Consider the following 23,537-nt stretch of genomic DNA (forward strand, 5'->3'; position numbering starts at 1 on the left):
GGCCCTGGGCTTTTGTTTGTTTGGAGATTTTTAATGACTGTTTCAATCTCCTTACTGGTTATGGGTCTGTTCAGGCTTTCTATTTCTTCCTGGTTCAGTTGTGGTAGTTTATATGTTTCTAGGAATGCCTATACTGAATTCATTTATTAGTTCTAGTGTTTTGTAAATTCCTCAGAATTTTCTATGTAGACCATCGTGTCATTAGCAAATAGAGAAAGTTTTATTTATTCTTTTCTAATCTGTATGCCTTTGAATTTCTTTTCTGGCCTCATTTCACTAGCTAGAACTTTCCATAGTATTTTGAATAATGGTAGCAAAAGTGGACAACATTGCCTTTTTCCTAGTCTTATGGGGAAATCATTTGTTGTTTCACCATTTGTTTTATTGTTATGTTAGTCACCATACAGTACAGCATTAGTTTTTGATGTAGTGTTCTAAGATTCATTGTTTATGTGTAACATCCAGTGCTCCTTACAACACATGCCCTCTTAATACTCATCACAGGGCCAACCCATTCACCCCACCCTCCTCCCCTCTAAAACCCTCAGTTTGTTTCTCAGGGTCCACAGTCTCTCATGGTTCATCTCCCTCTCCAATTTCCTTCCTTTCATTTTCCCCTTCCTTCTCCTAATGTCCTCCATGCAATTCCTTATGTTCCACAAGTAAGTGAAACCATTTGATAATTGATTCTCTCTGCCTGACTTATTTCACTCAGCATAATCTCCTCCAGTCCCATCCATGATGATGCAAGAACTGGGTATTCATCCTTTCTGATGGCTGAGTAATATTCCATCGTGTATATGAGCCACACCTTCTCTATCCATTCATCTGTTGAACAACATCTCTGCTCTATTGTGGACATTGCTGCAATGATCATTGGGGTGTCTATGACCCTTCATTTCACTACATCTGTATCTTTGGGGTAAATACTCAGTAGTGCAATTGCCGGGTCATAGGGTAGCTCTATTTTTAATTTTTGGAGGAATCTCCACACTGTTTTCCAAAGTGGCTTCACCAACTTGCACTCCCACCAACAGTGTAAGAGGCTTCCCCCGTCTCTGCATCCTCTCCAATATTTGTTGTTTCTTGCCTTGTCAATTTTTGCTATTCTAACTGGTGTAAGGTGGTATCTCAATGTGGTTTTCATTTAAATTTCCCTAACGGCTAATGATGATGAACATTCTTCCATGTGTCTGTTAGCCATTTGTATGTCTTCTTTGAAGAATGTCTGTTTATGTCTTTTGCCATTGAGGACGATATTAACTCTAAGTTTTGTAGATCTTATTTATCAAGTTGAAGGGATTCTCCTTTATTCCTACATTTCTGAGAGCATTTGTCATTAATGGGTGTTGGATTTTTATGAAATGTTTTTTGACATTTGATCATCTGATATTTCTTCATTAGTGTGTTGTTATGATGGATAACAGTAATTGACTTTTGAATATGAACAAACCTTGTTTACTTGAATAAATCCTGCTTGGTCATGCTTTATATATTTTTATTTACAATTTTTTATACATTGCTGAATTCAGCTTGTTAATATTTTGTTGTAGATTTTGTGACCTAAGTTTATGAGAAGTGTTGGTCTTGTAATTTTTCTTCCTTTTTTTTTTTTTTTCTTGGACGATCTTGGTTTGTTATCAGGGTAATCCTGACCTCATAAAATATTCCCTCCTCTTTTATGTTCTGCAAAAGATTGAGTGAAATTAGTGTTCACTTAAAAAAAGTTGGCAGATGGGGCACCTGGGTGGCTCAGTGGGTTAAGCCTCCGCCTTCAGCTCAGGTCATGGTCTCAGGGTCCTGGGATCAAGCTCCACATCGGGTCCTCTGCTCAGCAGGCAGCCTGCTTCCCCCTCTCTCTGCCTACTTGTGATATCTCTCTCTGTGCCAAAAATAAATAAATAAATAAATAAATAAATAAATAAATAAATAAAATCTTTAAAAAAAAATTAGCAGAGTTCTACAGAAGAACCATGTAGGCATGGATATTTTGATTTGGGTACTTTCAAAATATACATTTAATTTCTTTAGTAGGTATAGAACTATTCAAATTGTCTATTTCATCTTGGTTGAGTTTTGGTGGTTTGTGGTTTTTGGGGAGTTGGTCTATTTATTTTAAGCTGTCAAATTTCAGGGCACCTCATTGGCTCAGTTGGTTAAGTGTCTAACTCCTGATTTTGGCTCAGGTTATGATCTTGAGCTCATGGGATCGAGCTCTTTGCCAGGCTCCAGATAGTGAGGCGTCTGCTTGAGGTACTTTCTCTTCCCCTCCTTGTAACCCACCCCTCCCTAATGCTCTGTTTCTCTCTGTGTCTCATAAATAAATCTTAAAAAAATAAGTTGTCAAATTTCTATTTTGTTTTCAGAGGGAAAATTATTATTCCCCTCAACGGAGTTCTGTATCCTAAAACCTGTAACAAAACACATAGCTCTCCATGTGGGTTTTCTAACTCCTTCAGCTGCCCTGGTCTCTACTTGATTTCCTTGTTCATCACTGATTGTCCCCTACACCTCAGTTCTCTGGAACAGTGGTTCTTAGCCACTCTCATATTTTAGTCTCAGCCCCAGAGGACCTTTGACCCTGTCTGGAAACATTTTTGGTTGTCCCAACTGGGGAGGGCTAGCCATTGGCATCTAATAGATAGAGGCTACACGTGCTGCAAAGTGTAGGAGGTTCTTTCTCTCCCCCTCTTTGTATCCCACCTATTGCAGGCTTGCAATGTGCAGGACAGCCTCTCCAGCACAGGGTTATCTGGGCTAAGTTGTCAATAGCACTGAGGTCAAGGAACCCTGGGTTGGCCTTGCTCCAGCATGGCCTGCAGACCAGCAACATCCACATCACCTGAGAGTTTGTTAAAAATGCAGAATCTCTAGGTTTACCCCAAATCTACTATAAAGTAGAATCTATAGTTTAACAGGATTTCCAAATGATTCATGTGGACATTAAAGTTCAAAACGTACTGCCTTAGAATAATTTCTCCCAGTATCAGTCTCTTATTGCTGCTGTAACAAATTACCAGAAATTAAGTGGATTGGAGTGACATGAATTTATAATACAGTTCTGGAGGTTAGGAATATGAAATGGGTCTCACTGAGTTAAAAATCAAAGTTTCATAGGACTGTGTTCTAGGCTCTAAGGAAGAATCCATTTCCTTACCTTTTCTAGTTGCTAGAGGCTGCCTTCCTTTCTTGGTTCATGGTCACATTATTCCATTTTCAAAGCCAGAAACATAGGGCATGTCTTTATTATCCTACCATCTCTCTGGTTCTGACATTTCTATCTCCTTCCCACATATTTAAGAACCATTGTGATAACATTGGGTCCACCTGGATAATCAGAGATACTCTCCCTTATGTCTTATCTTATAGCCAATTCATTAGGAAGCCTAATTCCATATGCTACCTTAATTCCACTTCATCACACAAGCTAACATATTCAGAGGTTCCTGGCATTAGGGTGTGGATAACTTTGGAAGATCTTTATTCTGCCTCATATACTCCCCAATTGCATTGATCATCAGAATCACCAGAGAACAATTTAGCATTCAACTCCTGAGTCCTAGCCATATCCTATGGAAACACGCTCCAGAGGTAGTGGCTGAGAACGTGTATTTTTCCAACACTTCCCAGGTGGCTCTGATAATCATGTAAGTTTGGGAACTACTGCTCTAGATGTCTTTGGGTATCCAATTTCTCTTGAAGCACCATTTTCTTGCCTTTATTTTCTGGTAAGGGCCACATGCACCCACCTGACAGAATGTGAGACAAAGATTCAAATGCAAGCAGTCTATTTGGGAGGTGATTTTAGGAAACAGTAGCAGGCAGTGGGGGATAAGACAAGGAAGGGAAGGCAGTGCCTCAAGAGTGATTATCAAACATTTTATCAGTATTGGAAACTGGGGCTTCATCCCACCAAACAACTCTGGGAGCCAGTATGGGGCACAGATTTCAAAGTTATCTCACTTGGGAAGTAAGTAATGTGGGGGGTACTTATGCAGTAGTTTCTGTTGGTCATTGCTTAAGCAAAGTTCCAAGGGGAACATTGATTCCTTGCCTTTTGGTGTTGTTATGTGCACTGGTCTAGCAGTCATCTGTGTCCAGAGAAAGCCCTCAGGCAAAGAGATGTTGGTGCTAGAATTTGGAAGTTGAGAAGTGTCCACTGAAAAAGTAAGATCTAAGGAGATATGGGCAGGCCACTAACAGTATCTGTTCCACCTTGGACTTCCAGCAAAATTTTTTATTGAAATCACTAAGGAATCAATATTTACAAAATTGGAGAAGAGATGGAAGAGTTTTATTGAAAGTTGTCTACTGAGGTAGAAAAAGAAGGAGGAACCACTGTTTGTACTGAGGAGGGAGCAGGAACCCAAACCCCTCTTAGCCTCCAGAGTCCGGAACAGTTATTACCTATCCCACTTGGTGCCTGTTGGTCTCATCTTTCAGTCTCCGGTAGTTCTGCACTCTCGCAGTCCAGAGGCAAGTCCTACTGCTGCTCCAACTTAACTCAGGGAAAAAATCATGTGTAAAAAGATGACAGGATTGGAGTCAGGTGTCCTAGTAAATATTGTAAGGGCTGCTCTGAAAGTTTATTGAAATTATGCTTGAAAACTCCCCACTTAGGTGCTTGCCATATATGATGGTTTCTTGAAATGCAAGTTTCTTTCTTCCATGCTCAAGGAGAAGCTGGAATGAGTCTAGGTACAGGTATAGATATAGGTATACCCATCAATACCTTCTTGACCCTTTAGAATAAGGTAGATTCTCATTGGAGTGGAGGACAGATGATGAATTCAAGGTCGCCTGCATCAAGATGAGGATTTGAACCAAAAGCGGGATGATATTGGCTTGTGCTATGGTGGTCACTTCCCCCTGCCATCTCCCATCACCTGTTTCTTCTCTCCTTTCTTCCATAAGTAGAAGCACTGAAACTTTGCTTTGGGCAGTCAGATCTGTGACCAAATCTGTCTATGGTTGCTGAGTCCCCTCACAATGTATAAGGTCTGTGGTCCATTGTGAATTTTGGCCATTGGTCTTAAATTCTTTGACCTGGATTCGGTTCCTCCACTGAAATCAGTACACAGGCTTTGCATTGCCTCTGAATGCCAACCTGCCTCCTATCCATTGTTAAGACCTACCATTGTCCCTGAATTCCAAATTCAATGCATTCCCCCCACCCCTTCTCACCTGGCCTTGGATTCCCAAAGAAAAATAATGCAAAGTGGTACAAATTTAAAAGTGTGGCACTGAATAAATGAATCAAGAATACAGTGACACACAAGCAATGCGGTTTCCTGTATAGTCTTCACTTTAGCCAGCAATTTTTCTATAGCGTTATTCACAGATATGCCTTTACTCTTGACATTCCTCACTATTTACCCTGAGCCCTCTTTAGCATAAAGCATCCCACAGCTTACCTATGATTCAAAAAATAAGCATGAAAAGGGTCTATCTTATTCGGCAAACCTATTCTCTGAGGTGTTTCTCCCCCATAGAAAATAAAGTGCGCATTGTTGTATAAGAGTAAATTGGACCAGAAACCTTTAGAATGCTAACTGGTTTTTGTGTGCGTGTATCTTATGAACATTCATGTGCTTATCTCTAAGCTCGTCTAATACACATTGTGCTGCGTTAGCTAAATGTTAAAGTCACCCCCGAGTCACCCCAACAAGAGTGGTGTTTTGAGGCAACTTGAACTCAGCATAAGCTTTATATATAAAATCAATTCGAAGGAGGCAGAGGCAGATTCATGCTTCTTGCCAAAGGGAGGAAGAGAGGGTTTATCAGAGCGGCTCACCTGGCAAGAAGCGGTGGCTTCTAGCAAGTTCTTTTCTCCCTCCAGGACTGATCTACCAAGCAGGAGGGGATACAAAATGGAGAATAATAGTAGGGCTCTGGAATCCTATCCATTTGTAGAAATTAAAACAAAAAAAACTGCGGCCTAGAAAATGAAATGGCTTCCCAAAGGTCACATGGCAACCCTCAAACTTGCCCCCAAAGGGAAAGGCTCAGTACATGAGCTCCACCTTCCCCTGGGTTTGTGTGAAAGTCTGACTTTTTGTCTCTATGTGCAAAGGGGCCAGAGACAAACCAGCTTCCTAAACGAGCAATGTTGCTCACAGATGAACACCAAGCTGATAATAGATAGAAACTCAGGAAAACACTCATTTTCAAAAGGATAATAATCAAGCCATTGGACTGGAATAAAAACAAAACAAAACAAACAAACAAAAAAGCCAACCAGTCATCATGGGTTAGAGCACGGCCATTCATGTCAACAGCAGCCTTGGAAAAAGAAGATGAGCTTGAAAGGTCCATGGTTAGATCCCGTTTTCCACCAGCGCAGAGGATGTATGGGTCTAAGATAGTGGTGAGGAAGGAGTCACACCCCGGCCCTCTTGGCCATTATGGTGCAGGAGAAGGACATTATTCTGCATTAATAAAGAGACCCTGTGAGCACAGAAGCTTGTTTGGGGGAGCAGGCGGATTGGAAGAGAGCACGTAAACCCACTTGTTGGAGAAACTCTTCATTGCAGGTGTGTTTGTTCTGAAAACACTGCAGTCCCCGGTCAAGGAATTTATGAATAAAACCCCTTCCTTATTTTGACTCAAAAGGAATAAAGATTTATTACCATCCTAACCAGGGAACCAGTATTGACCCACTGGCTATTTGAGATTTTTAGCATTGTGGGCAAGAATATTTATTGCTTTTAATTACCATAAAGTAGCAAGGATCTAGTTTTCAATAGATTTTTCTCCCATTCCCTGATGTTGGTTTGCAATTCTGGGTGTAGGAAGAGGGAAAATAATGCTACCTCAGTGTTAAGTAAAAATTCTCAGACAAAGACAATAAAAAATGACCAAGGCTTCTTTTCAGTCTTTCTCTCTACTTTCTTTTTAATCCCAGGAAATCAAAATAGCTTCGGGGGCTGGGGGGGAACCTGTGGGAACTGGCCCTTCTGGCTGCATGACCTTCAGCAGCTCAGTTAACCTCTCTGACTCCCAGACCAACTGAAGTCAGGATGAGAACACAAGGAGTTCCTAGGGCGGTGTCCCAGCCTGTGGGGGACTTGGAGGCAGGTAAGCCACAGCAGCACTGGCTCTCCCTAGACCTGGTCACCGTCCTTTTGGCCTATGGAGAATTTCTTCATCTGTTTAAGCCTCAGTTTCATCATTCATAAAATGGGGAGAATAATGTTTCCTTTGTAAGGTCATCATAATGGTAAGAGGTTACAATGGATTAAAAAAAAAAATCCCTAGCAGGGTTTTTAGCCCATATCATTCAGTAAATGATAATCACGTTGATAATCAGAGGTTTGGATGCCAGAGGCTAGGTGTGCTCACTCTCTCATTCACTCTCTCATTCTCTCTCTTATCTCTCTCCCTTGTCTCTACATACACATGCAAACATGCACACCTGCAGAAGGGAGAGGAGAAAGATTCAGGTTCCAGGGCAGGGAGAGTTTGTGCTACTTCCAAGAGATCCTCAGTGGTGATCCATCAGCTACAATCTATATGTTTGAAACCGCCTACGGATGTTCTGTGGCCAAAGGAAGGAATTTCTGGCCATTTCTGGTTATGTGCCAATAGCAGACATGCCTTGTTATCGTGGGTGAAGAGAAGTTCTCCTCACTCCATGTTGCCCATGAAAAAGGCAAGAGCTGAAAATACTGATTGGATCCACAAAAGAGAAGAACACAAGGCATTGGAGACCCCTTGGCTTGGATGCTGGGGGAAGATAATGAGACATTCCACTTTAACACTGTTCCAGGAGCACTTGTTTCCACTGTCTTTTTGTTCCACCATCCCCCAGTGGACTGACCTTGGGCACATTTCTAACTTCCTCGAGTCGTAGTTTTCTCATATGCGAAGTGGGAATAACTCTATCTATTCAAGGGATAATTGTGACGGTTCACTAAAATAATCTGTGCGAGGCTCACTAATCCTTGTCCAACCCAGAGGGTGTCAATGAGTAGAGACGGTCATATAAGACCTGTGGGTCATCACTGTTCTTTTCTGCTGGCAAATTCCAGAGAGGAGATGCCTCCAAACTGGCTTTCCAGAAAGGAAATAGCAAGTTCACTCATTGCATTTTCATGCCATTGCCCACCATTAAAGTCATACTTGTAGAGCAGGTTAATATTTCCTAATGTGAGAACATCTGGACTTCCCTCCTGTGTTTGGAATCTCAACATGGCCATATTTTATGGAGTGTCTGCCTTCACCACTATGATATATGCACACGGAGTGTGGAAGAAGCTGTTTGTAAGTAGAGGGGAGAGAAGGGGTTTTAGCCGTGTGAAAATGCAAGGCATAGAACTAGCTAGACAATGGAAAGAACACTGCCAGAAGTACCAATAAGGGAAATACTTCCTAACCTATGACCCTACGAGCTTACTAATGACTGTCAGTAGTGAGTGTCTTAGGTTAAACATCACTTAAAGAAAGGCAGGGATATATTAAGCACAGTGATTATATTTAAGGGATGCAGAAAGGGAGAGAAGAATGGAGGGACTGGGGTATGGGAAATTAAAAAAAAGAGAAAGAGAGAGAGAGAGAGAGAGAAGCGCAGGAGGAGAGAGGAAGATACCATCCATGCATGGTGAGAGGGAAACAGCAAGAGGTGGGGATCAGGGAATAAAGGAGTCAAAAGAAAAGAAGGGGGACCATGGAGGGTTGATAAAGGCAAGAGGAGGGAGAGGACCGGCACTGACTGCCAGACAGACTCCTGCCCTAAACGGGACTGCAGCTGGTCTGGGCCACCTTGTGTGATGACTTCCGCAGGGATTTCCTAGCACAGGGGGGTCCAGCTGTGCTCCAGTAACCTGCCTGCTGCCTCTGCCCCTGCTGGGAAGACAGCGATGCTCTCTGCAGGTTTGGAACAAGGGGAGAGATCCTCCTCCCTCACTTCTCTAGCCACTCGCCCCTGGAAACGCTGCTCCCTGCTCTCGCCTTTCAATTCTTTGCTAAGGAAGAAAATAATAAGAGAGAAGATGAATTGAGATTCTTTTATATTTTTACTGCAAATGACCATGGACAGAAAACTTTCCCAAGTCAATGGCTCTCTTGTGGGGCTTTACAATCTCTCTTCACCTGCAATCTGCACCACCGGACACTGTCTTCTATATGTCAGAGACTCCTTCAGGGCTTGGCACGGAGCCTTTTGTACAATGGGGACAAACATAGTCATTACATGAATAGGACCACTTGCCTGGCACCCTTTTGGGTTAAGTGGAGACAGAGATTGAGCTGGTATGTTTTGTTGAGCTTTGGCTGGTGTAGACCTGAGCAAGCATTTCACCCAGTAAAAGATGAAAGCACAGGGTTTCCAAGAGGCAAAGTGTTTCTCTCCAAGTCACACGGTTGGTTCTGGGCAGAGTCAAGATGTTCCCCATCCTGGGATTCTTTTTCTGGCATGCCCCTCACTTTGAAAACCTGCTGGTCAGTCTGTATAACCAAGGAAAGCAAAAATCCCTTCCTTTAGTGTGGTTATATCTCACTTATAAATTGGATATTTTTTCTGGGAGTTAAATATTTATTTATTATTTTTTTACTTTGTAAAAAAATTTTTAATTTAATTTTATTTTTTCAGTGTTCCAACATTCATTATTTATGTGCCACACCCAGTGCTCCATGCAATATGTGCCCTCCTTAACACTCAAAACCAGGCTTACCCATCCCCCTACCCCTCTCCCTTCCAAAACCCTTGGTTTGTTTCTCAGAGTCCACAGTCTCTCACGTTTCGTTTCCCCCTCTGATTTCCCCCAATTCACTTTTCCTTTCCTTCTCTTAATGTCTTCCATGCTTTTTCTTATGATTTCAAATGAATTGAATAATGCCTAAATGCAATGTCTCTTCTTACAGTTGCTATTAGTCATATTGCTTAATGAACATTATAGAAAGCCTTTCTAGGAATTTTCTGATTTATCCTCTAAATGTCCACACAAACATGATTTTCCCACATCAGTCTCTCTCTTAGTGAATACGCCCACAATACTGTAGGAGGATACCCGTGGCCGTTAAAAGTCCTATTTGTACCATACTCCATTGACCTGGAAATGTTTTCACACTTCATGGGCTGATTTGTGTCAACACAATACCCATTTAACAGAAGGAGAAACTGAGACACGGAATTACCAGGCTTAAGTAAGAATAAAACGCTTTATTAAAACAGTGCTCGGAGTTAAAAGGCCAAAGGACCCAACGTTATTGATCTGGAAGCTCTTTAGATTACAGGGGTTTGGGAAATTAGCTTTGTGACTTTGGTCAAGTGCCTGAGTCTTCCTTTCCTCACCCACGAAATGGAGATAATAAGGATGCGGAATTCATAGAGTTGCTGTAAGAATTAAGGGTCCTGTCTAGAGGGTTCTTAGCACACAGCAGGTGCTCCACAATGTTACCATTATTACTCAATAGAGCCTCCTCTCTCCCACTTCATGCCTGACAGATTCTCTGCGTCTCCCCACGGCACCTTAGACACTCGGGCAAGACGGTTTCTTGCGGAGGAAATGCGTTCTTCCATTCGATAATAGCTCGCCTGCCATTTCGTTCTGCAGAGCACAAACCGTCCACTTCTCCATTTAAGAACGAACACTGCTGATTCATGCTTTTGCCTCATCCCGTGTTTGATCCCATTTCCCCTTCAAGGGGATGAATTTTCTGCCAGAGAGTCTCCTTCCCAAAAGCTGTTACATTTGTGACTTTTTAATTTTTATGTTTCAGCAAGTCAGGCTCTCTCTCTTAAAGAAATATAAAGCATCAGCATCTCTACTTCATCGCGAGGACACTCAGGGCACCAGAAATAGTCGAGGAGTAGGCTGAAGGTCTGACTTTCCCGGGGATGAAGGCGGAGAGAGGCATCTCCCAGGTTCTTGTGACCTCTGGGCATCAGGAAGGCTGTTGGGTCAGGAGGAACCTCACCAGACAGGATGTCAAGAAACTGGGAGTAAGGTTTGGGCCAGGTTTCCAACTTAGCGTTTGACCTTGGAGGGAAGGCGGGACCTTCCGGTAGGTCCGCGGTTTGCTTGCCTACGAAGTAAAGAAGTCAGATCAGATGATCTCTAAGGCACTTTTAGCTCTTGCCTGTTATTACTTCTATCACCGAAATCCTGTCAGAGTCCAAAGGAATTAATTTTAATGATTAAATTCCAGGCCCTGTATAGCTCTGGGGGAGATAATTGGGGAATATGGCTGTGCCTTTCAAATCAATCCACATGGTGACCCCCAACTCGGCCTAATTGTCAAGAAAGGCCCTTCAACCAATCTCTGAATAGACTGAATTATAAATTAAACATGCCCATATCCAGAGACATATTAGGTAGAGATGTTTTATAGGCCATAATTGCACATGGACAATGCAGTGAAAGCTAGCTTACCCGCCATTCCATAACCCAAACCCTTTATTATCTGGAAAGAATGTGTTTGCCCTGTCTACATTCTGCTTTTATACAAAAATGAAAAGAAAAAAAAAAGGTTACAAGTCAACCAGCTGATAACCTGGATTTATCTTGAGAAAATAGATTCCGTGATATGCCCTGGGGTCAGTGTTGATTTAACACAATTCCACACACCCTCTGCAGCCACTTCTGTAGTATAGCGGTGCTCTAGCAACAGGAAAAAAAAAAATCCCACACAATTCTGGAGTGCTTGTCTGAACAATGCTAACAAGGATGAAGCCTTCACAATTTCATTAGAAATTATACAACATTTCACATGCAATCACCTGTGGGACCCTTACAATAGCTCCCTGAAGTAGGAAAAGTGTCATTGTCTCTAACATACAGGTAAGAAAACAAAAGTCACAGAAAAATAATTGCTCAAGGTAAGTTGCTCAGCACTTCTCACTTTATCCCAGGGATGCTCAGGGGAAGTGGGTGCTTTTATTGCTTGTCCACAGATGAGATTACTAAGACCCAAAGTGCTTAAAGAAGAGATTCGGACTCCTTGACTCAGGATCATGTGACTCTAAGAATCCGTGTTCCTAACTTCTTCCTCACCGGTCTGGCGACTCGAGCAAGGAGCAAGGTTTCCCATCCAGAATCATGCCTGAGCCACAGTCGGAGCCCCACTGCTCCTTCTCACCCTACCCTTAAATACTTCACACTCTCTCTTACCTCTTGCATGCCACGTCCTTGAGGATGGACAAGAGTTACATGGCATGCTTGACTTATTTCACTCAGCCTAATCTCCAGTCCCGTCCATGTTGATACAAAAGTTGGGCACTCAACTTGGAGGCGTAATATTCCATTGTATATATGGACCATATCTTCTTTATCCATTCGTCTGTTGAAGGGCATCTTGGCTCTTTCCACAGTTTGGCGATTGTTGCTATGGACAGGAAATAACATGGAGGACATTAGGAGAAGGAAAGGAAAAGTGAATTGAGGGAAATTGGAGGGGGAGATGAGCCATGAGAGACTGTGGACTCTGAGAAACAAACTCAGGGTTTTGGAAGGGAGGGGGTGGGGGGATGGGTGAGCCTGGTGGTGGGTGTTAAGGAGGGCACGTATTGCATGGAGCACTGGGTGTGGTACATAAACAATGAAACTTGGAACACTGAAAAAATAAAACAAAATTAAAAAAAAAAGAATTATATGGCATGCTTTTCATTTCTCTCTTCACCAGAACTTTGTATTTCCTGGCCATTCCTGATAACAGAGAATTTACTTTTAATTTTGCACAAGCCAATAAAGGCAAAAGAAAATTGGAAGTGAGTTATTTTCTCTGTGTTGAGTGTCTGCCTCCTGCTACGTGGTACTTACGGGGAGACAGAATGAGGAGGAAGAAGACTGGGTTGAAAGTCATCAATATGTTCCATTTTCAAAGGAAAATCTACTTCGATTTCCAGGGGGCTCTCATAGCCCTTCACTAGCACCATGTCCCTCCTTTCCTTCGACTTGTCTCCATCCCTGTTTGCCAACTTCCCTTTCTGTACCACCACTGTCTCTTTCCGGAACCATGAAACCGCCTCCTAACCTGCTTTCCCGTACCAGCTCTTTCTCCCCCTAATTCACTATTTCCACTGCAACCGGAGAGTTCTCTTCAGAAGACAGATATGATTATGTCTCTCTCCTGTGCTGGAGAGGAAAAACTTTTCCTTTCTTCCCTCCTGGATTCTTTGGCTGGTCTGATACATAAATAGACACAAGAGAGATTAGTGGGAGAAAAATTTAATTTCATATGTATGGGACCCCATAAAAACATGAGGCTCAAAGAAGTGAGTGAGTCAGGCAGCTTTTACACCTTTTAGACGAGGAAACGATGGATTTGTGAGGAATTGACAAGACAAAGTGGTTTGGGCTTGGGGACATGAATTAGTGAAGAAATAATGAGGTTTTTGGTGTGTGTGTGTGTGTGTGTGTGTGTGTGTGTGTGTGTGTGTGTTTTAACACAGCCTTCTCAGCCCTGAACTCTGTCTGCCTGGGAGGACCTTCTCCCCACCTGGTACAGGAGGGCACCATTCACATGGAAGAGTTGTTTCCTGCTTTCAGGGGGACAATGTGGATTAGTGTGTCCTTCTGGCACTGGCTCTTTCCTTACTAACTTAAATGAAAAATAATCAGTATGTCAAAGTGGCATATTTTGGGGTGGACTTTTCCCTTCCCCATCACACACTTAAATTCCTCCAGCGCCCCCCACCCTTGCTGGCCCAAATCCTGATCTGGACTGACATTTAGGAATTTCTCCACCTCAAATGACACATAGCATTCTTAGGGAAGTATCCCCAATCTCTGGGGTAGTCCAGGCGACCCGGATCCGTGTTCCCACATGGCTTCTTCTCCTCTCTGTAGTACTTGGTCCCAATTGTTATTATACTAGTGCATGTTTATTTGTTTAATTTCCATGTTCTCCACTGGACTCTAGGCTGTAGGGGGACAAGGAGCTACATCTATCTTCCTAAGCTAAGTCTCCTTCATGCCTGCTGGGGGGCTTAATATACTTTGGCTATTTGATGGTGCTGTATTGATTTGTTGGTGGAATGAACAGGTATTCAGGATTATACAGCTCTGCCTTTACCTTGGCTATTTCCACCCCAGAACTCAGAGACCATCGCACCCATTCCTTATCTTCTCCCACCCCTTCTTCCCTGAACACAGCTTCTTCTCTCTTAATATGACACATTCATGTCCAAGACTCTGGGATTTGCACTTAGGCTCTAGCTATCCTAAAGCTTACAATGCAAAGATACAATCACGTTTATTATTTCATCCATTTATTTTTCTCCTCTCTTCTCCACCCACCATTATCTCCTCTATTCAGTCATTATTATATTAATACTATTCGTGTTATTAATAATAGTATTAATATAACGAATAACGCCTATAAAGGAGGAAAGTGTATAATTTTAAAAGCAGTTCTGTTAGTATCTGACCATCAGTTTAATTTATACCTAGGCAGAGAGCAAACCATGATAGGTCATAGGTCATGCTTACAGAAAAATGCTGCATTTGAGGTGCTGCAGACCTTTACAAAAACCTCTAAAAGACCAAATATTTCCTGACTGAATAGTTGATTTTTTTTTCTTTTCTGTTTTTTTTTTTTTTTCCAAAGAAAAATATTTTCAAAACATTTTTTTACCTTCCTAACAGCCAAAAGGTTGTTAAGCGGCTTCACACATTTTTCCCTCTGGGGTGTTCATATCCACCAAAGTTAATGGATGGAAAATTAATGTTTCTCTCCAAATGTTTCCACAATCACAAAGCAAATAGTTGATTCTGCCAAGATGAGAGCGTAAATCTGCCCTCAGGAAAAGGCTTCATCACTATTACCCACATCACTCAGCCCCAGTGCAGTGGACTGGCCTAATTATCATGATAATTAAGGAAATGTGGCTTTAGGGACCTTGAAGAACCTCCCTATATAACTGACCACACCCTACAATCAGTTGTCCACTCCCCTGTTGTTCTTCTGCCAGGTAGACTGCATTTTCCTTGCACACAACAGGATTTGTTTTTTAAGTGGTGCTTTCCAAATATTGTGACTCAAGTCAACACAAGTTGAAATATTTTCTAGGCTAGTAAAATGGTTTAATTATGAATCACTTTCCAAGAAAGAGATTGCAGCTAAAGCCCGTATGTCCACAGAATGGATGGACTGTTACCAACGTATGCATTAGGGGTGTATTTTTATGCTTCTGTTTTCAAGGATCATCATTTAGTCGGTGTTGATCACAAGGGGTGAACACCCGCACGTCTCTTAAGGTAAATGCAAGGCAGGGGGAGCCAATTTGCAAATAGATCCCGATTTAATATACTTGTAGCAGAGCCACACACAAAATTTATTAACAATAATTCAGGTGTAATCAGTATTTCTGCTGCAGTACTGTCTTTGGTCTTGCTGAACTCCAACCAAATGTCATCAAAAAACCATAGGGAGGAAAATAATTAATAAAAGCAAGCATGTAATGGAACTTACTGAGGACTGGACACTTCTAAATTGATTTACTTGAATTAACTGGACCCTTAAAACTTACGGAAGTAGGCTGCTCTTATTTTTCAATGTTACAGAAAAAGAAACTGAGGCATGATGGTTAAATAACTTGACCAAGGCTACACTGCCCATTTGGGATTTGGAATCAAAGCTTAGTAGGATGCCTTTATGAAAAAAATATTTTATTTATTTCTTTGTTTGTTTGTTTGTTTTTAAATTTTATTGTATTTTTTCAGTGTTCCAAGGGTCATTGTTTATGCACCACACCCAGTGCTCCATGCAATATGTGCCTCCTTAATACCCACCACCAGGCTCACCCAACCCACCACTCCTCTCCCCTCCAAAACCCTCAGTTTATTTCTCAGAGTCCACAGTCTCTCATGGTTCATCTCCCTGATTTCCCCCAACTCCCTTCTCCTCTCCTTCACTCAGTGTCCTCCGTGTTATTCCTTATGCTCCACAAGGAAGTGAAACCATATGAAAATTGATTCTCTCTGCTTGACTTATTTCACTCAGCATAATCTTCTCCAGTAGGATGTCTTTTGACTCTATCTTTGAATCATCAGGCTATACTGTTAAGCAAGCTCCAGGAAAGCAAAATGTTTACTATTCCTTGTTGGGGGACCTGCCTTGAAGTCTGGCTTCCTTTCCTGGGACAGGTGTGGGCTCTAGAAGGAGCCAAAGGCATGGTGCCCTTTATCTATAGACCACCAGGAGTTCAGCATGCAGTTTCCTGCCTCCTCTAACGAAGGCTACATTACCTCAGCCAACTTCCCCTAACCAGGACGTGCTTCTCAAACCAAAATAAAGCACCACAAAGAGAAAGAAAACTCCTATCCAGCGACCATTAGGACCTGCTGAAGATCTCTCTTAAGGACTGAAGTCTTGACTTACTCTCCTCAGGTCAGGATGGCCTTGACTCTCACTGGTCATATATATATGCAAAGATCCTTCCCTTTTCAGCTAATTATATTAGCCTCATTCTGTTGAATAGGTATGCTCCTCAACATGGGAGCCAGGAAAAACTCTCAGTGAGCAATAAAACATGGTAGAGGGAAACATGTCTGCTTTTCCCTCTGGGGAATGAGATGTAGGTAAGTAATGAATCAGTTTTGTTAGCAAGAGCAGTCTTACTAAGAAGTCACATGAAAAGGACTTGACATTTTGTTTGGGTGTGAGAGAAAGATGTAAAGGATAACATTTAGGCACTAGAATGGATTTATTCAAAGGAGAAACATACAAATTAAAAGGTTGGAAACAGAGACAAGATGTGCAGGAATTGTGATAAATTTCATTTGTGATAAATTTCATTTTTGACATGTTTGTGTGATCAGCCACATCCCCCTGGAAGGGATCTAGCTGGTTGTTGCAAATGGGACAATGGTGCTTAGGGGAAGGTCTGAGATAGAAAAGCAGATTGTGGGGTCACCAGTGTAGAGGTGATGATGGAAACCATGAAGCTAGAAGAGAAACGTACTTCAAATGAGAAAAATAATGACAATGACATGCTTTGTAAAAGGTTGATACATTTAAGAGATAAAAATAAGTGTCTGCCTTTAGGTCAGGTCCTGGTGTCCTTGCTGAGTGTGGGGTTGGGTGGGGGGGGGAGTCTGCTTCTCTCTCTGTCCCTCTCACAACTGTTTGTGCTCTCTCTCTCTCAAATAAAGAAATAAAATCTTTTTTTTTTTAAGTAACTATAAATAAAAAGAAGTTGAGGGAGAAGAAGAGGTAGTGGGGAGAGGCTGCAGATCAACAGTGGTGATTACGGTGGTAGGAGGAAAAAACCATGATTCTACTATAAGGGATATAATCATTAGTATCACAGTTTCAGAGAGATCACAAAATGTGAAGACTGGGAAATGATTTTTGATGTTGCAGTTGGATGACCCTTGAAGGAGTTTTTCCAGTGTTCATTGGTGCCCTGCCACAATCCAGATTTCTGGGGAATAACACGATTAAATACCTTTGGAACATCTTATTAAAAACCACTAATTGTTGACCATGGATATAAAGACTATGCCATGCAATGGACTTCAAACGCCAGCTGAACTTCTATTGGAAAAGGATAGCTTTGCATTTATTTTTAGACGTTCCTGATGGAAGGCCAGCTGTTGTCCATGGTGCTAAAAGAGTCATCTGGCATTATAATATTGCAGCAATATGACCAGTATAGTTGGAGTGAATTAGGTGTTTCATTACATGCCTCTATTTGGGGGATTTATTTTTCACTGAGATGAGATTTTTCATATATATTTCCCATCTGGAAGGTTTGGTGTTTTGTTTTTTTTTTTCTTTTTCCCCCTAACTCCCTAATGGTTAACGTTAGAAAGCAATTGCTTTTTTTTTTTCTTTTTCTTTTCTTTCTTTTTCTTTTTTTTTTTAAAAGAAATCCCCTGAAACATGATTATAAGAAATAGAGGTGAGGGAAAAACAGAAAGTGGAAGACACGTTGAAAAGGTTATACAGTTCTTTCTTTTTCCAAAATATCCGAAACCATTAACTCTCCACTCAACTCTACCCCTCCCGTAGCACTTCCAAAGTGCAAAACAACAACAACAAAACTTAAACTATATGGAATTCAAGCATTGCACTGATAATCATAATTATAAATTAAAGTAGAAGAAATATTATATCATTTTTATGAATAATCATAAACTATTAAAATGGTTGCTAATGGAATTACAGTTATCTTTCTTGCATGTTCTCCATAAAACACATTTTTGAATTCCTAGTAAGATAGGTAATACAAAACGAGAAACAATTACAATAACATCCCTGATGAAGTCAACATAACTTCTCTTCAAAGTCACATAGGTAGGATCTACTGGGTAGAGCTGCCAATGAACTTGAGAGTTCAGGGTTAAGGAAATCATCAAAATATTCTTTTTTTCCAGTAAAAACCTCAGCAGTTTGACTGATTGGAAGATCAAGTATAGGAAATAAAATAGATCTAATTTGCTTTTAAATTGCTTTTAAATCCGTTTAAAATAAAAGATCCAATTTGCATCATGAAATTGTTAACAAAATGTGATCAGTAAGTCCATGACCTGTCTCCGATGGAGGAAGGATAAATAAAAATCGGTACAAACAGTGGAGGTTTGTAGTTTTGGTTTATCCAGGAGAGGAGGGGATAGGGAAGGTCCAGCCATCCCCAACAGTCCCACCAGTGCTGGGCACTGGGTGCTAAGGATGCCGTGAAGAGCTGTAATAATAAAGAATAGACATGACTGCTTAGGAAGATAAATATTTAAAATTATATGTATATTTACATAAATAATTACAATGGTAAGGAGATATGCCAAAGAGCATGTAAGGAAATAATTCCCTAATTCTACCAAATTCTACTTCTCCAGAAAGTCATGTTTACACTAAAACATGAAGGGGACAGAAGTGATAAAAGAAAGAATATTTTGAGTGGAGAGAACATCATGTATGCAAACATGGAGGCCATGCAGGCATATATGTTTAAGGAATAGGAAAATAAAGGACCATGTGGCTCAAGAGTAAGATATGAGAAGCAGAGAAGCACAAAATTGTACAAGAAGGGTGAGGAGGTCGTAACTTGCAGGTCCTTCTCTAGCCTCTACACTCAGGATATTGGTCTTTATGTGTTAAAGCCTTCATGGGCTCTATGCATAGTGAAAGGTGTATGAGTCAAGGTTTGATCAGAGAAGCAGAATATTTATGATAGGGACTGAACCTTACCCAATTGTGGGAGCTGGTTAAATAGTTGATGAGAGGCTTTTGCTTCTGTGTCTGCTGATGCAGCCCAAAGTCAGCAGGGCAGACAGCCTGGAAATGAAGATGAACATAAAGCAGGGAAGTAAGAGCAAACAGAGAGTATGGTAGGAACCCTCGAGGAGAGACAGGGAACCATGTTACTCTCTCACTGCCTTCAGCCTTCCACTTTGATGGTGGGGGTAGCTGGCAGGAGACGCTGCATTCTTTGTCTCAGCTAGATGCCCACCTATTCCAGGACTGGGAGAAATATAAAAAGAAGATTCATGAAAGCTGGAGGAGCTTGCAGGCCTGGCTGTGACCCCACACCAACCAGGGGAGTCAACAGAGAAGCATAGTGTGTGTGAGCTGTGTACCATCCAGCATTCTCCAGAGAAACAGAACCATGGGATTATGGAGGCCAGCACTTCCCAAGATCTGCTGTTGGCAAGGAGACCCAGGAGATGCAATGATATAATTCCAGTCTAAATGCCAATAGACTTGAGTCCCAGGAAGAGCTAATGTTTCAGATTGAGCTTGGAAGGAGGAATCCCACGCCAAAGCCTGACCTCCTGAATGAGTTCCCTCTTACTGACAGGAGGGACAGGCTTTTAATTCTAGGTGTGACTTCAGCTGATAAGATGAGGCCCACCCACATTAAGGAGGGTGATCTGGTTCTTCAATATATTGATCCAAATGTTGATCTTGTCCAGAAACACCCTCACAGACACACTTGGAATCATGTTTGGCCAAATGTCAGGGCACCCTGTGGCCCAGGTACATTGACACATACAATTAACTAACAAAAGTTGCAAGATCACCTTGGGCCTTGCAGTGATCTTCCAAACGTAAAAAGACTATGGATACGCCTTTAATTTTGCCTCCCAAATTAATTAATGTATGGCTTTTGACTGTTTTCTCTGAAGTATTCAGTGAAGGGAATTCTGGGAAATGTAGCAACAGTTAACTTGGCATAATGAGAACCCATTTATTGCAAGGGCATTTATCAGAACTGAGAGTAGGAAATCACATACTACTTGCAGTATGGAGAAAGGATCAGAATGGATCCAAAGGGGATATCTTCATCTTCCAATGGGAGAAGGGATGAGGATATCATTACATGGTAGTATTTTTTTAATAATATTTATTTATTTATTTATTTACTTGCTTAGTTATTTATTTAGAGAGTGGCAAGGGGAGGGGAAGAAAGAGAGGAGAGAGAGAATCTTAAGCAGACTCCATGCCCAGCATGGAGCCCAACATGGGACTCCATCTCACAACCATGAGATCATGACCTGAGCCAAAGCGAGAGTCAGGTGCTTAACCAAATGAACCACCTAGACACCCTAGGTGGTAGTATTCTTGAATAACATAATGCAGCAGAAACAGAACAATAAGTGGAGTCTTTCAATCTGAGATATCAGAGGTAAGAAGTGCCCCATCTCTGATAAGTATCCAAGCAGAGAAAATGCAATCTCCTTCCACAAATTTTTCAAAGTCATTTTTAAATTGCATGGATATTTGAGCTAAATGATGCTGAGTTGTTTTTTCAAAGAACTTATGGCTCCATTTCTTAAGGAAAGTCTATTTCTCATAAAAAGATAAAACTAGTACACTGAGAAAAAAACACACCATGATGTAAGATAGGAAAAATAATTTAAAGAATTGGGATGTAAGTCAAATAAAGGGAAAAACATAAGTGCCATGGAGAGTGATAAAGTTGAGACACATGTGTAAGAAGGATTTGGGGGGGGGGGCTCCAGTAGGGAGGGGGATCCCATGTTGAACACTGGGATAAGACCTTGTTAGGAAAAAAATTCTGACAGTGGCATCCTCCACCTTAATTGCCCTAAGTGCAGGAAGGCATTAACTATGGTCTATATGACCTTGATGGATATGCTGCTGCAATTACTGCTAACCTCAGTTCATGCCACTCTACACCTGATACCTACTGTTAGTGCTATCCTGCTCTTCTCTTTTTTCTTGAAATTGTCAAACTCCCTCCCACCTTAAAGCTTTTCTACCATGCTATTGTGATGGCCTGATGATGTTCTTGATCCCAATCTTGATCCCACTCTTGAACTGCATAAATCTATTCATGTTTCCATCTCAGTTTCAATATTATTTCCCAGAAAGACTGTGACCATATGCTTTCTCCCCACCTCTGATCTAGATTGGTCCCTTCGTTACACTCTTACTGCCTCCTGTACGTCTCTTTCACCACAACAAGCATAACTGTAATTTTTATTAGTTATTTTTGAGATAATTAGTTTGTTTCTGTCCCTACCACGAAACCATAAAGCTAAGTGAGATTATGCCTTGCATGTCTATCACTTTGCATGGCATTATACGGTTGTTAGATTATTATTTGAATGGAGCAAATGAAGGAAGAAGACTGACTTTTTGAACAGCAGGATCTTGGGATCTGCATCCTTGTAGATTAATCATTTAACTTACAAGGCAAGGTGACAATCAGTTTTGATGCTGAAAGCATCATCATCTTGCACTGTTTTCAGCTCTCTCCCTATTGAAGCCAAAGCAGTTTTTATTTTGGATTTGCTAAACATGGCCCAAGCGTCTGCGGCATCAGAATGAGCTGAGCACATCCCTTGGCATTTCATAGCTTCCTTGGCTTTCTCAGGAATAGTCCAGCATTTTCCTTCTCATAGTTGAACATTACTTTGCAAACATCTGCTCTGGGTCCAAATTCCTAGGGAAACAGGATTTAAGACAGCTTTGTGTCTCTATTTCTGTGTTTGCCTCATTTTCTCTCTGAAGACCTTTTCCCTTGAGCTCCCGTGAAGCTCAGAACATTCTGCAAATCCTCATCTGGGAGTTGGTTGCAAAAGGAGTTCAGAGGTGAAGGCTCCTATCTGGGGTATTGAGAGTTTGTCTTCATCTCAGATACTTATGTTTTCTCTGGGAGGGATAGGAGATGTGGATCTCTGGTGTAATCCAAAGAAAGAAAGTCAGAGAATAAATCGAGCAGTTAGTTGGTGAATAGAAATGTCTGTTCAGGTTTTTCAGTCCCTAATTTCTCTTTAAGCCAAAGACAGATACAATATGGACAAAGATTAAGGCAGAGAGTTTAGGGCTCTGCATGGGAAGCCAGGGAAGGATTTGCAAAGATGCCTTTGAGATAACTTTTGAAATATAAGGAGGGATTTGTCAGATGGTGAAGGGGAAAAGGTATTCTCTTCAGAGGAGACAAACTAGGGTGAGGAGTAAGACCTTGGGTGTGTACAGGATGGGCAGTGTGAGATAATGGGGATAGACAAAGCCGTGAGATAAGATATGCATTTCTTATTGTGATTCCTTCCCTGGGGACCAAGAGGACAGTCTCCAGTCTGAGCACTCACAGGCCAAGTGAATTTTACTGCCTGTAAAGAGTCTCAGAAGGGAGATGCAGCCTGTGATCATCTGGACCTCCCTTTTCTGTCTCTGCTGTGTAAGCTTGGAGCGCCCAGCTTTGGAACATCATCATTTCTCTGTCCTCACCTCTGAGTTTAACTCATTCTCTGATTACTCAGAATCAAACTCTTTCAGTGTCTTTCTAGCATGGAGAGGCCCATGTTTCTTCTCTTGTCCTTTTTATTAAGTATTTGCATTGATTATTACAAACATAAAGAAAGATGACCAGGGTGCTTGACGGGCTTAGTGGGTTAAGCCTCTGCCTTTGGCTCAGGTCATGATCTCAGGGTCCTGGGATCCAGCTCTGCATTGGACTCTCTGCTCAGCAGGGAGCCTGCGTCCTCCCACAACCCTCTCTGCCTGCTGCTCTGCCTACTTGTGATCTCTCTTTGTCAGATAAATAAATAAAATCTTAAAAAAAAAAAACAAAAACAAAAAGAAACATGACCAATCCTTTTATGTTGATGTTGTATCAGGAAACTTTGCTGGGCTCCCTTATTGTTAGTTCTAATGATTAGGCTATTGAATCGCTTGGATTTTTCATGGGGATTCTGAAGATATTCATATTGCCAGTGTAACAGCAAATACTTAATGCAGAAGTTGCATTTTGTTGAGGGTAATGGAAGTATTTGTCTTTATTGAAACTTAATTGTTTTAAGAATTTGAAAAAAATAGTAACTTACTGAATTTGTGCACATAATCCTGTGGGTAGGCCATATTACTATCATCATCAAAATCTTAATTTTATAGGTGGGGCAATTAAGGTGTAGGGCTTAAAAAACATGTCCAGTGATTCTCAGACAGTAAGAGGGAGAGCCAAGGTTTAAGCACAAATGTGTCTTAATCATCCATTCTTTTGACCACTAGGCCACCTTGCCTCTCTGTTTTTACTTTATCTCCTTCTTTCCAACATTGGCCTCTTATTTATTTTTCTTGTATTATTGCATGGGCTAGCTAATAGTTTTCAGGATAGTATTAAGAGT

Source organism: Mustela nigripes, chromosome 9 (genome assembly GCF_022355385.1).
Source record: "Mustela nigripes isolate SB6536 chromosome 9, MUSNIG.SB6536, whole genome shotgun sequence".
Lineage (NCBI taxonomy): Eukaryota > Metazoa > Chordata > Mammalia > Carnivora > Mustelidae > Mustela > Mustela nigripes.